Here is a 17,879-nt window from a genome sequence, read left to right on the forward strand (position 1 = left end):
GTATTCTTCGCAAAGTGCGCCTTCGTGTCGACATTTTTTAAATTCTTGAAACATACTCGCAATGCAGGTTCGACAAATATGCCATGTGGCTATAGGAATAAACCATGAGTTCATAAAACATGTACAGGGAGTGAAGATTCTTATGCAAAGGTTCTGGTTCAGGTAGGATGCAATGCTACTGTTTTTTATATCGTATTAATTTTTTCCATTTTTAAGACCGTTGCGCCACAAGTTGTCGATGTTTTGAGGATTGATGGCATGATCAAACATAGGTATGAGTTTTTTGCATTGAGCACATATGTGGTTTGTGTTTTGCTTAGGATTGTTTCGGATTTGTTTAAATTCGACATAATGTGGAAACCAGAATAACCAAATTGGATGAATAGTGATGGTGTTTGTGCCCGATTGGCCTCCTTTGCTAGTTACGGCTTGGCCGAGCCTTTTTCCTTTTAGTAGCTTGCCTCTAGTTCGTTTGAATGTCAAGTACAAGTGTAGTTTAGCGGGATTGACCGATAAAAGACAGGAATTCGAATTCTTTTAGAGGGAAAATATATTTTTGTAGGTAATTATAGATCAAACATATATATATATAGTCTAGAATGAATTTCTTTATTTTGTTATTTTGATCTATTTCAAATTAATTAAATTGTTTTTTTTTTTTTAAGTAATTGGGATTTCTACATAAATATTTAAGAAAATAAATCTATATTTTATACTTCCTCTGTCCCAGAAGAAGTGTCTTGTTGGGAGTTGGCACGGGAATTAAAAAATAATAGTATTTAATTAAAAGTGAGTATAAAATATAATATAAAAGACTAAAATGTCATTACAGTAATAATTAGGGATAATTTGGAAAAGTATGAATAATTTTGTTATAAAGTGGGACTACAATGCTATATAAGGAAACAAGACAATTATTTTGGGACAGACGAAAATAAAAAAACAAGACGGGAGTATGTTATTGTAATCATTGTCATCAATTTGCATACTATATATAATACTAAAATTAATTTTCAAATTTAAATTTATCTAACCTTAATATTTTTAGTAATTGTTTTTTAAAATATATGTTTGTTTTTTTTTCTCTATTTTAAAAAATGGTTGGTTCTATGGGTTGTTTATATGCAATTTCTATTTATTGCCAAAATTATTACGTTTAACATTTATTTTTATACAAAATATTATTTTTAATAATTTATTTTATTTTTAAAATATTAAAACCAAAAACAATCAATTGGACGTGGTCTTTTAATAATTATTTTTTAATTTTTTACTAATTAATTATCATATATTTTTTTATAAAAATACTCACAAAATATGATATCAGATTTTTATTGTTGAAACCAAACTAAAAGCAAAAAAATACCAAAACACATCTAGAACACATTTGTGTTTTAAATATAGTAACAAATTTTTAAATATATTTAAATTTAGAAATAAATTGTAAATATAATATTTTAATGAAAATTAAATGTTCAATATATGCACACTTAAAATTAAAAAGTACACATGAGGTTCTGATTACTTATTATTTACTTTACAATTTTTTTTGTAAAAACATATATTTTTTTTCATAAAATATTACCTTTCAAATCATTGTTAAAAATAAAATTAACCCGCAGCTAAACTATCCTTACTAATTTAATTACAATTATATAATCATACAAATATATCTGTTTAATGGTATCATTTTTATTAAATTATAAATTAAAACCAATAACTATTTTTTATAGTGTCACATTCAAATTCAGATAGACATTAAAAAAATAATACTAATAAAATACTATTTCCTCAGTCCCAAAACTATATAGTATGAGTTATATTTGACACGAAATTTAAATAATATTGATATTATATTGATAATAAGTAAAATGTACTGGTAAAAAACTTTTTTACCCTTATGATTGTATTAGTGTAAAAGTAGTAACAATTGTATAATAATAATGAAAAAGTAAGAGTAATTTTATAATGATATGATTATTTATGAAAATGAGACTATTGTTTTAAGATGAACAAAAATAGTAAAGAGAACTATTATATTAACGCGGATGAAGGATCAAACATGGACATCATATATAGTGACAGCAACACTAACTTAGCTAGTTTGCAGAGATACCATTGGGGGCCACCCCACCCCACCCCCCATTTTAATGTGTAAAGTCAAAATAGTGAAGTGGGGTGAATTTAAATATGTCATGTGACTATTGTGAAAGCCTATGATAATATATAGATAAAATTAATTTTAGATTAATTTAAAAATTGTAAAATATTGAATATAAATATAATTTCTTGATGGGATCATTTAAATAAAAATAATAATAATTAATAAATAGTATTGAAATTTTATATTTGTGTATATGTATATGGAGGCAACAAAACAAAACAGCAAAATAGTCCCTTGAATTAATTAATTAAATGAAAATTTCCACACATATGTATACATATATATATATCCATATATATATATAAGTTAGTGGGAGTGCACCAAACATACATACATGCATAAGATTTTATTTTTATTTTTTTGGATGAAGTGGGAATAGGAAGCCGCTACCCGAAAGTGCGCACTGGGTAAACTTTCGGACGAACCTAATATCCTGCAAAGTCGGTCCAACGAAAAAATTATACTAGGCAAATCATATATGACAGGTGACCTAAAGCGTTACAAGTTTGAACCCATAAAATTTTATTCTTGATTATCGAGAGAATAAAATGAGAATATTTTGAGACCATTAATAAATAAGTAAATAAATTAAATAAATAAAAGAGAGAATATATGAAAAGTAAAAGTAGAAATAGAAAGTAGGCTTTCTAGTTGACTTGCCCCCCTATCAACAAATGAAATTAAAATCTAAAGTTTTGCAAATTTTTAGGGAAGAATCCTATTCTTATTCCCAATCTCATTCCTCTCTCTCTATTTATATATACATATATATATATATATACATTCTTCATCCATATTTTAATCCAACCAATATGATTCCCTTTTCTAAATTCACTCTCTCTAGTTTTCTTGTTTTTCTAAATTAATAATAATATACTACTTTTGTCCCATAAAAAAAAATCGTTTGTGTTTTACGTTATTGTATCTAACATTAAAAATATATTTTTATTTGTATCATTTATTCCATAAATGTTATTATATTTATATTATAATAGACTAATAGATATCTTTTTATATTTTTTTTCTTGATTTATACTACGTATATTAATATAATAATTAATATTCAAATATTAATAAATAAAAAATTCATGGTACTTTTCTTATGAGATAGTAAGACATTCATGCCCATATTAAAATATATATATATATTTACATTTTAACTAGAAAAAATAAAAGATTATAGATATTAGGCTTAGGGGGTTAGGGTTATGGTGGGATTTTGTTTGTGGTCTCAAAAGGAGGTAAGTGAGAGAGATAAAAAAGAGGTCACTTTCTTGGCTCCTAGTTGATGTTTTTATGTGGGGGAGATGGAATAATAATAATAATAATAATAATAATAATAATAATAATAATAATAATAATAATAATAGTGTCTTTTTTTTTAAAAAATATATATATATATATATTTGTGTGTGTGTAGGGTATATTTTGCTTTTAAAAAGGTAGTCTTTTTGAGGGAAGAGTAAAAGTAAAATTAAAGTGGGGGAATAGAGAACTCCACTCACTACACTATAATATCAATTGTGATGTGTTGTGTTACATGCATGCTTATCTTTTCTTTTATTTTTTTACTAAATTATTATATGATTTATTTATATATTTTTGTACACCTGCAATGCTTTGCTGTTTTTTTTTTTTGGGGGGGGGGGGGTTGTGTTAAAATTATTGCAAAAATTCTTTATTTATAAACAAATTTCCTTCTTTTTTTTTTTTCGTTTAAAAAAATAATATAAAAACAAATATTACTCGGCAAAAAATAATGGAAGAAGAGTTTTCGGGAAATAATTTTTAATTGTTAGCTGATTCACTTGTATAGTTATATTTATATTTTATATGACAATTGAGGATATTTATATTTAGTTTTTTAAAATATTCAGTTGTATGTTGTGTTTAAAATTTTTAGAAAATTTTTTATTAGTTCTTTAAAATTGTAAAAATGTTATAGAATATTTATTTTTATTACTTTTAGATTTGAGAAAAATAAATATATTTTTTTAGAATGATGTAAAATACTCTCTTTGTTCAGCCTTAACGTTTATATTTTCTCATTTTCGTTTATCATCATATCATTATTTTTACATAAATATCACTACTTTACCAATACATCAATATGCTTTTTACCCATAAATAAAAGTAAAATTATCTTTAAACTACTTTAATTACTCACTTTGATTAAAGTATTATTTTTTAAATTCTACCGCAAAAAAAATATATATATTTTTAAGCGAAATGAAAAAGGAATAAAATAATAAATTTTTTTGTATATATATTTATTATGTTCATTATTAATTAATTTATTATTTCATTACATTTATAATTTTTAATATATTTATTCTATTTTATTTATTTTTAATATAAAATTATATATATAAATAAATTAATAATATTAATTTTTTCTATTTAAATTTAATCTTAATACATTTATATGTTTTAAAAATAAAATCAATTATATAATAATTAATTTATTTTAACTATTTTAAATTTATAAAAATAAAATTATAATCTAACTAGTTAAAATATATTAAAATAATTAATAACTACTGCAATACAAACTATATTTATAACTATGTGAAATAAATGATAATTTTTTAAGAACAAATAAAAAATAAAGAAAATTAAAATAAAAAAACTCTTCTAAAACGCTAAATTATATAATTTTTCATAAATTAATTTTTTGAATCCATAATGTATTTTTGATAAAAAAAAAAAAAAAAAAAAAACTATTTTACTAAACGGCAAATGAATTGTTTAATTGATCAAACAACTAAAAATTATTCATTAAACGAAAAAAAAATCTTGAATTTCTTTTTTTTACCAAACATCCTCTTAGGGTGTGTTTGTTTGGGGGTTTGGATTTTAGATTGAGATTTAAATAGTAAAAATTTTGAATTTGAATAGTTGTATGATGTGATATAAATAGGTATTGATGTGATATTTTGAATGTAAAATTGATTTTTAGTATAATATAAAAAATAAAAAATAGATGTTTAATTTGATATTTTTGGGAAAAAAAATTGGATGAATAGTTGGATTTAAATCCAATCTTCCAAACAAACACACCCTTAAAACACTATTAAAATTATATCACCTAAAAACCGTGCAAAAATAAACCAAATAAAAACAATAGACAAAATATAATACTCCCTCCATCTTATTGAAAGCTTGTCATTTTTCATTTTCGTCCGTCTCAAAACAAGGTTATCATTTCCTAATTTAGTAATTGTACTATCTACCTAACATAATAAATACCCTTCAAACTTACACTATATTATACAAATGTCATTACTTTTATATTACACAATACTAATAGGGTTATTTTCATATTTTTCACCACAATCCATTATAATACTAATATTAAAAAATCTACGTGCAAAAAGTAAACGGCAACCTTGCATCGGGACGGAGGGAGTATTATTTTTTATTCCACAATAAAAATTGAATCTTGCATGGGATAGGATGAGAGGATAGAAAGGTTATGATACAACATAAATTTTTCAGTAGAATATGTTGTACTCCCTTCATCCCATAAATATAGTCTTAATTGGGTTGGATACGAGATTTAAAGAATATTGATATTATATTGGTAGTTGGTAAAAAGTATGGATAAAAAATTTTTTTGCCCTTATGAGTGTATTAGTGTAAAAAATAGTGGCAATTGTGTAATAAAAAAAATATGGGTAGTTTTATGGTGATATGGTTATTTATGGAAACAAGACTATTGTTTTTAGACGGACAAAAATGGTAAACACGACTGTTATATTGGGACGGAGAGAGTATTTAATAACTCTTCATTATTAATTTCTCATTCTAAATTATTTATTCATTTTAACTCTTATTATTGTTAAAAAAAACTTAAATACTCGTATAATGTTTAAAGACTTATATGTCTTTAGAATCCAAAATTTTAAATAAACATAAAAAAGAAAAATGTATTTCACCGTTCTCACATAGCATAATTGAACGTGTTGGGTCTCTGATTCGCATAAAATTTTCGCTAGAACTTCGTAGTTCTATTTTTCTATCATCAATTGGGTATTCTCTACCCTTGAAATTGTAAATTGTTGGTGTATTTTAATTTATATCATTAAACTATTTAATTAGTTAAGGGTGTGCTTATTAGTGAGATTTTGATTTTGGGTTTTGATTTTAAAATAGTAAAATTTTGATTGAAATAGTTGTTTGATGTGATGTTTTGAATATAAAATTAAATTATAGTGTAATATAATAAATAAAAATTAGGTGTTTGATTTGATGTTTTTGAAAAGAAAAAATTGTTGGAATAGTAAAACCAAAAACAAAATTGCACAAGTAAACATAAGTTTAAACTATTCAGCTATGATGCTGAAATTATTAGCACGGGATCCATCCTATAAAAAAAATGACGACAATAAGATCATTGTAATTCTAATAAAAGAATGAAAATAAGTATGTAATCCAAAACTATTACAAAATCTCACAGAAACATCCCTGATTTTCCTTGAAAATGGGTATTTTTGACCTGAGATGAACTTTTCTTGTAGAAACATTGCGAGGTCGCGGAAACACACTCTGTTGTCGCGAGAACCAGTAAATTTTAAAAACTATTGTACTTACAATAGAAGACAGTTGTATTTACAATACAAGACTGATATACATATATATGTCCAAAGTTGTACCTACTTAAGATTTACATTGCACTTGGCCCTCACTAGTCTTGTACCTATACTAATATAAATTTATATTTCAATATCAAAGTCGAGTTTTTTGGATTTTATATATTATCCTTAAATTAAAATTTTAAATTTTAAATAATCAACTTTTTAGAAAAATATTTTTTATACTATAATTTAAAATCTTTAAATATAATTAATAAGCTTTTAAAAATAAGTTATAAAAATTTTATAGAAAAATACAATTATATTAACAGTATGTACCTTTTAATAATTTTAACATTTATTTTTTATTTTTATTTGTCCCACATAATTTTTCATTTTTTTTTTTGAAATATGATTGTACATTTTAAAGCATTTTAAATTTCATAATTGATAATTTTTTTTAATTATAATCAAACTATTTAGTTATATTAATTTTAATCTATAATTATTTTTATTATACAATAATTATTTTTTACTAATATACTTTTTAATTACTTAGTAATTACCTAAAATATCTTATCTACCGTAATATATTCAAATTATCTAGAGAGTATTTATTTATTTATACGTACATACGTGCATGCATGCATGTTATTCTCCACCAACGATTGTAACGTTGGTATGAGTTCATATTTATCTATTGTTATTGTGGATCATGATTCGACACGTCTGAAAATATGTTTGGTTTAAATTTGTATTTCTAGTTTATTTGTATAATAATTTAATTTTAATTTTTATGAAAAATAATATATATATATATACACACATTTCTATTAGTACATAAACTGCATAATAAAAGATAGAAAATATATATATATATATTTATGTATAAAAAAAGAAAAAAAAATCAATTGTGGTCTCGATATAATAAACTCATTAATTTTAGTCCAGTTATAAATAATTTCAATCAATTTTGGTCTCACCGTTAAAAAACTAACGAAAATGGCTTATGTGGAAACTACACGGCTATGTACAATTATACATAGTCATATTATCACACGGTCATGTATATTTCAGTGTATCATTATACACGATCATATTTTCACACGGTCATGTTTAATTCTACGCGGTCGTGTACTTTTCTGTTTTTATGTAAAATTCTATTATTATTTTTTTATATATTTTTTGAATTTAGAATAGTTGATATAGGAAAAGTGGCAAACTAATTAATAGTAATCCTGATATAATTAAAATGTATCAATTTTAATACAAATATAAAAAATTGTAGGATATTTTTTTTGAAAGATTTTGCCTATAATAGGACTAAAATTGATGAATTTTTTTATATTGAGACTAAAATTGATAAATTTTGATTATATTGGGACCAAAATTGATTTTTTCCTAAAAGAAACTAAGCATATAGGTATGTTCTTTTAGTGAAAAATCCTTATATATATTTTTTAGAAAAATTAATATATTACACATTAATTATTTTTATATTATCTACACAATCTTTTATAATTCACATAAAATATATATATATTTCTTCAAACTATTTCACAAAAGAATTTTTTTTATATAAATATTATTCAATAACTATTTTACTTAAAAAAGCCCGAAGAACAAACCTAATACTTATTGTAGTGATCATAAGGTTTTATTGGCTTGGCTCTTCAAGAAATTATTATTGATATATAGTTTTGAATATATATTTTTGTTGTATTTGAAAATTCAAAAATTCAATATTTTCGACAGTTTGAGAAAATCGATTGAAATATAAGTAGAAGGATTATCTAGAATACTCTAGAAAGCTTCTATGAAAAATATTGTGTCTTCGGAAAATATACTGAAGTGTCAAACAAAAAATCAGCTAGCTAAAATAAGCTTAAAGTCGTCTTTAAAGATAAAATTTTTATATAAATTAAAAAAAAAAAAAGCAAGACATGTCCGATTTCAAATCAAGTCGTACTCGGGCCGGGCCAACGCAAAAGAAAAAAAAAATCGAATCGACCCAAATTGCCATCCAGTTGAACATTGAATAACAAAAAATTTATTATTCTTCTTATTAAAATTGTAGTTATAAAACTCTAACAAGTAAGGCTGCCGAAATGGCTGACTATGTATTTGTTTACATGAAAGTGTTTCGTATTTCTTTTGAACTCTGATTTATTTATTTTTTTAATTTCATTATTAATATGTAAATTTTATTTCTTAAAAAATATATTATTTTCGTTCGTCTCTAAAGGTCTCATTTACTTTTTGCATGTTGATCTTTAAATATTAATTATTATATCAAAACGTAATATATATTAAGAAAAAATTACAAAAATACTTCCATTAGTATCTTATAATACTAATAGAATGATATTTATACAAAAAAATATTATGCAAATATAAAAATATTTTTAATATTAACTACAGTGACACAAAATTTTTTCCACACGGGTTTTAATGTATGAACTTTGATTGAAACTTTTTGGTATTCTTTAAGATATTGCAAAATTTCAAATGACCTTTTTAGTCGGAAGAAATGGAGTATAATCCTAAATATCCAAAAATATCGTATCGTATTATGAAGTTCTAAATAATTATTTTCTAATTCAATCAATGTAAATTTATTTATATTGTTCAACTATAAATCTAAGTGAGTTAATTAGGTGATAGAAATTTTTTGATATATTGAGTTAGTAGATGGTTATCATTGTAAATAAATATAATATTTATTCCGTCTTATTTACCATACCAATTTTTTTATTTTCGTTTATCTCACTTATTTTGTCACTTTTTTTTAAAAAAAAAAAATTATACACTTTAATCTTATGTAAAAAATTTTAATATATATAATTATTTTCACTAATATATTTTTAATTATTTACTAATTATATTATTTCTAAATTTGTATATTTACTATAAAATTGGGAGACATAATGATTATTTAAAATAAAAACTTAGATAATAAATTCAATTTATAGTTAACCCCCGACAAACAGAAGTTATGAAATCTTTATAATTTAAAATTTTACCTAATAACTATTAAAATAAAAATATTTAATTAATTAAAAATAATAGCAATAAGTCAGAAGACTAGCTGGAAAGTTTCCTTTCTCGTTGCAAAGGCTGATAATTTTGACTATCTTATTTATTATTAATTATTATTAAAAACTATTTTGTGATGCGTGCGTGTGACAATTTTTACGGTCATTATTTAAAATAAAATATAATATAATTGCGTCAGCTTTCGAATATTCAAATTTATAAGGTGCCCGTTTTGAAAATATAAAAGATACTCCGTTCATTCTATAATTAAATATTCATTTGATTTTTGTACGTAATTTTAAAAATATTAGTATTATATTTAAATATAGTATAAATAAAATAGAAATAATTAAAATAACTTTATTAGTATATGTGATATAAATATAATAACATTTGTGTAATATATTATAAATTGTTAAAGTATTTGTAATGTTAGATAGATAGTACATTTACTAAAAAATGAAATGGATATTTTGTTATGGGACGGAGGGAGTATAAAAAAACTTCTTCCCCCTCAATTTTATGTATCAATTTATTTATTTTTTTAATAAATTTAAAAATAATTATATTTTATTAATTAATAAAAATATTTAAATAATTTTGATATTTTTATTTTTGAAACTAGAAATAAAATAAATATTTCCTCCGTCCCACTTACTATGTCCACATTGTCGTTTCTGTCCGTCTCACATCTCATGTCACTTTCCTTTTTTGGAAAATAATTACACACTATTTTTTAATTTTAATTAGGCTAAATTGCACAAAATCCACCTGTGGTTTCATGAAATTGCACCAAATCTTCCATACTTATAAAACTGCGTTAAACTCCGTTTCATAAACTTTGCGTCTAACCCCCTCAGTGGTCCTTATTTAACAGTATTTGATCTAAATGCGCTCAAACTGCGAATAAATTTTAGAATCTCAATTTATAAACCCCTAAAATTATATATATATATATTTTATATTTACACTAAAAAAATAGTTCTTTTTCTCATGTTTTAAGACTTTATTTTTACTACTTTTTTAGGCTAAATATATAAAAAATAAATATATTTATAATTTTAGGGGTTTATAAATTGAGATTCTAATATTTATTCGCAGTTTGAGAGCATTTAGGTCAAATACCGTTAAATAAGGACCGTTGAGGGGGTTAGACGCAACGTTTATGAAACCACGAGAAAGTTTAACGCAATTTTAAAAGTATGTGGGATTTGGTGCAATTTTATGAAATCACCGGTGGATTTTGTGCTATTTAGCCTTTTAATTAAACTAATAAATTATCTTAATTTTAATTTATAATTATTTATATTATATGATAATTATTTTCACTAATACATTTTTAATTATCTACTAATTATACTTGTCATAAATTCTCATGTCTACCCAGACATCCAACGTGGAACAGAGGAATAGTATTCTTGTAAAAATTAAAAGTATTTTTATATTTTTATATGAATTACTTTTATTATAATAGAATATTGATATTATTGAATAATATAAAAAAAAATACATGAAATTGGAAAAGAAATAAAATAAAATAAGAGAGTAACAGATTTGAAATTGTTTTAGATATAGTATTTAATTGGAATTTCAAATTAAAATTAAAGTTTTAGTTTAATTTTGATTGAAATAACATTTTAATATAAGATTTAGTAAAGTAAAATAATATCATAATTTAAATAATAATAAATTTTGTTTTAAATAAAAACCATACATATCCATTGATTGTGAATTCAACCACTTGTTTCTACTATTTATATAAAGTAATTTATAACTTTATTTTAAACATATTTATTTATATTGTATTTTAAAAAAAAATTATTTAAAATATCATATATTAAATATATATTATTTTATCTACATAAAAAATTATACTCCCTCCGTTCCCAATCTATCTATTCATTTTCTTTTTACACGGAATTTTAGAAATATTAGTATTATATTGGGATAAAGTAGAAATAAAGGTAAAAAAGACTAAATTAACCCTATTATTATTGTATGATATAAAGGTAATGGCATTTGTGTAATATATTGTAAATTAGAAGGGTATTTGTAATGTTAGATAGATAATACAATTACTAAAAAAAGAAACGGATACTTTGTTATGGGACGTACCAAAATGAAAAAAAATGAATAGATTGCTAAGAGACGGAGGAAGTATCAATTATCAAAACACAACTAACCATCTCTCTTTGATTTTTATTTATTTTTTATTTTTTTTGTTTTTATATACTATATTAAGCATACTTAAACTATTCGAAAAATATTACATTCAATATTTATTTTTTGTGATATAATTGAAACTTCAATACACTTCTAAATCAAGTTTGATATAGAAAATAAAAAAATATAAATAATAATAATAAAAAAAATGATTTATAGAAAAATGTAATTCAATAAAAAAAAATTATAATATATACATCAGCACGTGATCTATACCAATTAATTTCTTTTACTTAAACTAAAAAATAAATAAACATATTTTAATTTTTCTCTCTATTTACTATTTATATATACCAAATGCAACTTTAAAATATACTAATTTTAGAGAAAATTACCAGATGAAATCTATTTAATTGAAGTTTAGTATTTTTTTATTTTTTTTTTAATTTCTATGTGAAAATACAATAATTTTTTTATTTATTTAAAATATTGCATTCAAATAATTGTTAAAATAAATATTCAAAATCAAAATATAAAATTAAACTCGTAATGAACGGGGAGAACTTTAAAATGTCAACAAGAAGGATTAGTCAAAATGAGTCATGATGTGCACGTGCGGCTATAATCATTTTTTCCTTATACTAAAAGAAAAACCTATTTAAATAAAATTATTTAAATAAAATAAAATAAAATATTTATATTATTGTGTTTCTTTTGATGAATTTGAAAAAAAAAAATGGTTTGAGTTTGATATGAAAATAATGTTTGATGGGATGTTTTGTAAGAGAAAAAAATATATTTTTCTGAAAATGCAGAGTTCAAATAATAAAATTTGGGAAAACTCGGCTAAAGAAACGTATTTATTTTCTATTTTTAGTTTGAATTATTTTTACGTTAGACATAAAGAAGCTGGTAATATAAAAAATATTTCATTCGTACTACTCGAATATATTTTTTTGAAATTTTGTAATAAAGTAAAAAATAGTGATATTTTATTGATCAACGAAAATATATAAAATAATTTTAAAGTTTTTATCCTTTATAGTTTATGCATGTGTGTAATAATAGTATGTAATTTATGTAAAAATTAAAAGTACTTGTGATTACTTATAATAAGAAACGAGTATTTTTTTTATAGGACAGACAAAAAATAGTAAAAACATACTTTTAGTTAGGACATAGAGAATAATATTTTTGTGTTAAATTATTGATTTTTTGTGTGTGAATATAGAGAATATATATTGTGTGAGTATAGGTCTTTTGCATTTTTTTGTGTTTTTAGCCTAAGGTATTTTTTTACCTGAGGTATGAAAAATTAGCGATACAGGAAAAAAAAAAATTATATTGAATTATTAATTTTTATTTGGATGAATATATATTATATGCATATCGTGTGATGATATATACTACTCCCTCCATTTCAAAACAATGGGAGTATTTTGGATGGTCACGAGAATTAAAAAATAATAATATTATATTGACAGTGAGTGTAAAAATATTTTTAGAAAACTAAAATGCCATTATTTTATAGTACCTACGTCCGGCTCTAAGGCTTTCATTTACTTCGCATGTTGATATTTGAATATTAATTATTATATCAAAATATAGTACAAATTAAGAAAAAAGAAATGGAAAAAATACTTTTATTAGTGTGTTATTATACTAATCGAAGGACATTTGTACAAAAAATTATACAAATATAATGATATTTTTAAATGTTATATATAATGACGTAAAATGTAAATATGACCTTTAGAGGTGGACGGAGAGAGTATATAAAAATATTTATGATTTTGTATAAAAATATACTAATAGGGATGACAATTGGACAAGTTTTGTCCTGGTCTCGGTGCTAATGGAGCGTGTTTGAATTTGAAATTTAATATTTGATGCGGGTTATAAATTTAAGAATTTAAACCGGTTTGATCCGAAGCAGATTATGAATTTGATCAAAAACTTGTCCCAAATTCAATTAAATTAATAATTTTTTTAAAAAATAAGAGTATTATATATTTAGATAATTATTCTGCCTAAATTTATAATTTTATATATTTCTTGTTTTTTATTTTTCTTTTCAAATTTTTACAATTTTTAACATGTTTATCTTTGAATTTATCATTTTTTTTTCACAATTCAGTCGTCGTATGGCTACATCATTATCACTGCAATTGAAAATATATTATTGATATTATGATTGAAATTTTAAATTTTTAAATATGTAATATTTTGATATTTAAAATTTTCATTATATCATATTAAATACTTGTTTTTTTAATATTCTTTTTTAAAGAAAAAAAATTAAATTAATGTTGTGCTTGGTTTCAATTTGTCACATATTTAATATAACTTTTTTTTTTAAAAAAAAGATATATTATTCAACTTATAAAATATTTATATATATATAAAAAAAAACATATAATAATATTTTTACAATTTCCAATCACCAACAACAAAAATAAAAAAAATTTCTAAACACTAATAAGAACATCTACAACCTAAGTAAGCAGTAAAATTTGTTTAGAAATTTTTGATATGTTCAAACTAAAATACATGTACCACAAAGCATATATATTATTATCTAAAATAAATAAAAATATTTGTCAATTTCATTTATTTTTGCACTATGCAATATAATATTACCCTCGTTCGCTTCTAAGAGTTATATTTACCATTTGCATCATTGTACTTAACATTAAAAATATCCTTATATTTGTATTATTTTTTTTTGTACAAATGTCATTATATTAGTATTATAAGACATTCATAGAAATATTTTTGTCATTTTCTTTTAATTTGTATATATTTTGATATGATAATTAACATTCAAATATCAATACGTAAAAAGTAAATATAACGCATAAAGTTGGAAAAAAAAATATAAAATATAGCATTAATGTTGAAAAGCATGTATACAGTTTTAATCAATACAACATATATTATAATTTTTACTTTTACATGTGAATTAAGGTAAATTAATAGTATATTTATAAATATGTATATAACAAAGTAATGTAATATTTATTTTCATTGATATTAAAGTAAAAGTAATATAAAAATATAAAAAATACATGTATTTTTTATAGTTACTTTTACTATAAAAAAAATAAAAATTGATTTTGACAAATTAAAATAGAAAAATAGAAGATTTACGTATACTGATAAGTTCATAAGGTGTATGACATAAATATATTTTGCGTACTGAAATCGATAATAATATATATTACGTAAATAATTGTTATATATTTTCAATTAATGTATTATATTTATATTATATTAATTTTAACTTATATATTTTTTTATTTTTTATTTTTTTGTCGTGTATGATGTTCATTGTACTATCATATATGGTGACCTTGCAATATTATATATTGTATTTAATTATAAAATTTAGTACAATAACTATACTCGTAGAATTAATTAATTTATTAGTTTTAAATCCAAAAAGACATATAAAACAAACCCTTGTATTAAGAATTTGAGTCACTAAATCAATGCTCATCATCATTATCAATTTATCATTATAATTCATATATAAAAATATTTACACATGTAATAAAATGGTACTTTTATTTATTTATTAGCCACAAAAGAGACATGATTATTGTCACCAAATTTGGCCTACAATTAAATAAATAATACAAATGTGATAATTGGAATGTCCACTTGGAGCCTTTTTTATTAGTCAAAGAAATTATGAGCATTTTAAAAGATTAATCATAGACAATATGGCTTGCATCATACTCCCTCCGACCCAAAATAGTCTGACTTGATTTGACACGGAATTTAAAAAATATTAATATTATATTTATTGAGGTGCAAATCCAAGTTCCATATCGGAAGTTGTGAAAAAAAATTGCACATTTTATAAGTCTCCAAGTGAACTCCACTAGTATGAGGTCTTTTGGAGAATATCTAAAAATAAATCTGTGCGAACTTAGTCCAAAGTGGACAATATCATACTAGTGTTGAGTTGACCCAGTTCTAACAATATTGGTAGTGGATAATAAGTTAGATAAAAAAATTTTTTGCTTTTGTGAGTGTATTAGTGTAAAAAATAGTAGCAATTGTGTAATAATAATGAAAAAGTAAATGTAGTTTTATAGTGATATGGTTATTTATGGAAATGAGACTATTGTTTTGAGACGGAGAAAGTATCAAAACGTAATACAAATTAAGAAAAAATTGCAAAAATACTTCAATTAGTGTCTTATAATACTAATAGAAGGATATTTGTACAAAAAATTATATAAATATAAAAATATTTTTAATGTCAAATATAATAACAAAAAAGATAAATGTAACTTTTAGAGACGGACGGAGACAGTATTAATAATTGGTTCCTAAAAATAACATTTAAAAATTATCAATAAAACGTTATTACCAATTCACAAAATTAATAAAATTTTCAACATTATTGAATTCAAAATCAAATTCATAAATCAACCGAGAGACATAATGTACATATTCACATAGATAAATATTTAAGTAAATAAAATTAGTATGAGCTCTTGATAATATCCATATAGTACAATTCTGTAAGTGTGCTTGGCTGGTTTTTTTTTTTTTTTAAATAATTTGAATTTAATATTTTATAGAGAATTCTGGAAATTAAATAATTCTTTTTAAAAGAAAAAAAAAAACACAAAAGCATCCAAAATTTGAATTACCAAAACTGTTTTAATTTTAAATTTAAGGTAAATGGCGTTAAACTCACGTGTGCTTTCACGAAATTGCGCAAAATACCCAATTGTTTCAAAATTGCTTCAAACTCCATGTGGTTTCATAAACTGTGCGCCTAACCCTCTCGGTCATTCTTATTTATCATTTTTTTACTTACACGCATTAAAACTGCAAATGAATTTCAAAATACTCATTTCTAAACTTTTAAAGTTATAAATATATCAATTTATCTTATATTTACAGTAAAAAAAATATTTAATCAAATAAAAATAACTATTTTTAAGTATATTTGTAATTTTAAGGGTTTAGCAATGAAAATTCTAAAACTTATTCGCATTTTAGGCGGATGTAGATCAAACAATGTAAAATAAGTAGGACCGAAGAAGCTAGATGCAGAGTTTATATAACTAAAAGGAAATTTGACGCAATTTTAAAAGTATAGGAAATTTCGTGCAATTTTGTGAAACCAAATGTGAGTTTTGTACAATTTAACCTAAAATTTATAACAAAATATTTTAGGTAGAAAAATTAGTGTTTTTTTAGCGTAAAGTAATTTTTGATATAAAATATATAAAAAAATTTATCAATAATATAAAAATAATAAAACTTTTTTGTTGAATTGTTATTATTTTTTTAAGAGAAAATAGTATATAGGAGTATATTATTTATACTACTTCCTCCGTCTCAAAAGTAAATATCCATTTATTTTTTACACGTAGTTTTAAAAATATTAGTATTATATTGAAATATAGTAGGAATAAAGTAGAAACGATTAAAATAACTTTACTAGTATGTGTGATATAAAAGTAATGACATTTGTGTAATATATTGTAAGTTCTAAGGATATTTGTAATGTTAGATAGATAGTACAATTACTAAAAAAAGAAAATGAATACTTTGTTATGAAACGGATTAAAATGAAAATTAAATACTTTGTTATGAGACGGAGGGAGTATGTGACTTTATGTATATCACATTTTTTTAATATTTATAGGAAATTATGTAAGAAAATTTATTGAGTGACCATATATTTATTACTCCCTTCCCTCCGTCGTTCAAATCTATTCTCACTTTTATTTTTTGGTTGTCATCCAAATTTATCCATGTTTCATTTTTTAGTAAAAAAATACTATTTTTCTTTACCAAAAAAAAGTAAAAATTTCTCTTCTTACATATTTTACTTAAAATCCGTCCCCGGTTAAATGAGTACACAATTGGACGACAATGGAGTATATTATAAAAGTTTCATTAAATGGAAAATT

Source organism: Andrographis paniculata, unplaced genomic scaffold, assembly GCF_009805555.1.
Source record: "Andrographis paniculata isolate CXL003 unplaced genomic scaffold, ASM980555v1 Contig43END, whole genome shotgun sequence".
NCBI classification, from domain to species: domain Eukaryota; kingdom Viridiplantae; phylum Streptophyta; class Magnoliopsida; order Lamiales; family Acanthaceae; genus Andrographis; species Andrographis paniculata.